The following is a 1,800-nucleotide window of genomic DNA, read 5'->3' on the forward strand; positions in this document are numbered from 1 at the left end:
TATTAAAATGTTTTGCAGTGCATGCAGATAAATGTGGTGTACTGTATCTATCCAACTGAGTGAGTCTGGGAATCACAAAAATAATTTTAGTTTATTAATTTGATATATTGACACTCGCTTCGAATATCATGTTGGACAACCTTCAAGTCAAATGGTTCTAAACTCAATTCCATTTTTTGTCCAAACAGTTTGATCAAATTCATTATGATCCTAGGATCATTTCTGCACTCTGCTTGGTTTCTCCTGAGTTGACCAAAGTCAAATTAAAGTGACCTGCAAGGTGATGCTAATGCATCTTTGATGATGGAGGAACACAAACTGATTATTTCATCTGTCTCTGTCTCTGATGCAGGTGGTGGGTCAGATCGACAAACTCACATCAGATATCGACTTCGACCTGGAGCCTGACGACTGGACGGTGGCGACGGCGAGCAGCACGTCGAGTAGCGAGCGTGGTTTGGGTGAGGCCTTCAGACTGGACTTCCTCGGCCAGGACATGCTCTCCGACGGATGGGACTTCTGCAACTTCCTCGAGGCCTCCAACCGGAAATCACAGCGAGAGGAGACGGATGAGGGCCAGGGGAGGCCGTCATTGTCCACAGCCAGCGTCTACTCACAGATGAACGGGGGCCTCCACGTCCCCAACGGGCCCCTAATCGTCACCCCAGACTCCTCCAGCGAGGAGGCATCCAGCTCCACTCACAGCCAGAAAACCAGAGAACGTGTTCGCTTTAGCGACAAGATCCTCTACCACGCTTTGTGCTGCGATGACGATGAAGACGAGGAAGAGGATGGTGGCGGCGAGGAGGACGATAAAGGGGACTGTGGGACTCCAGATACAGACAGCGAGCACAGTCCTCTGACTCGTTCTCCCGCTGAACACCCGCCAGGCGTCTACAAGCGTCGAGAAACGGCGTCTGCGGGACCCTCTCCTGTGAAGATGCCAGTGATGAGCTCTCACACTTTACCCAGGAAAGGTCTTCTCAACCCCAAAAAACTGCTACGGAACAGCAGCACACAGACGGTTTCGGATAAGAGCACTCAGACTGTACTGCCCTACGTCCCCGCCAAACAGAAAAACAAGGACCTCTGAGAGAACAGTCGGATTTACACATACAAAACACCAACGGACTGAGACAGGATTACAAAGAACTGTATACTATTTAATATTAAATACATAGATAATAGATAAAAACAAAATAATAAATGAATTATTCAATAAATTATATATGGGGAAATTTCAAGACTTGCCAAAGTCATTTTATGATTCTTGCACGTATTCAGAAGATATTTTCTCATTTCAGATATTATCAGAGCTTGGTTTCCTTTCAGCATTATTCTGTTTAGGGTTTATTGATATTGAGGTATTTAAAGTGTTCATATGAAAACTGCTGAAGTTTTGCGCACAAGACCAACACTAGTGCTTTTTGCTTCTATAAGAAGTCTCTTTTGCTCACCATGGCTGCGTTTATTTGCTGAAAAATACAGTAAAAGACAATAATATGTTGCAAAATATTACTAACATTTAAAATAACTGTTTTCAGTTGTAATAGGCCTATATTAAAACAAAACAAAAATATATAAAAAATTTATATTTATTGTAGAAGCAATTTTACATTTAAGATTTAAAAGTTTGGGATAGATGGATAAATAAATTAATAAATTATTATAAATAAATCAATAAATAATAATTGTATTTAAAAAAATATAATTGTATAAAAAATATGAAGTTAGTATTAGTTTAGTATCATTGAGATACTATAATATTTTTAATAATTTATTATTATTTTAGTGCATCAA

General features: G+C 40.2%; 1 pseudogene; it reads left to right on the forward strand.

Moving 5' to 3' along the window:
* Window positions 1–346: 346 nt before the first annotated feature.
* Window positions 347–1,230, forward strand: LOC113076156 (UPF0583 protein C15orf59 homolog pseudogene; annotated as a pseudogene).
* The last annotated feature ends 570 nt before the right edge of the window (window positions 1,231–1,800 follow it).

Source organism: Carassius auratus, unplaced genomic scaffold, assembly GCF_003368295.1.
Source record: "Carassius auratus strain Wakin unplaced genomic scaffold, ASM336829v1 scaf_tig00019201, whole genome shotgun sequence".
Taxonomy (NCBI): domain Eukaryota; kingdom Metazoa; phylum Chordata; class Actinopteri; order Cypriniformes; family Cyprinidae; genus Carassius; species Carassius auratus.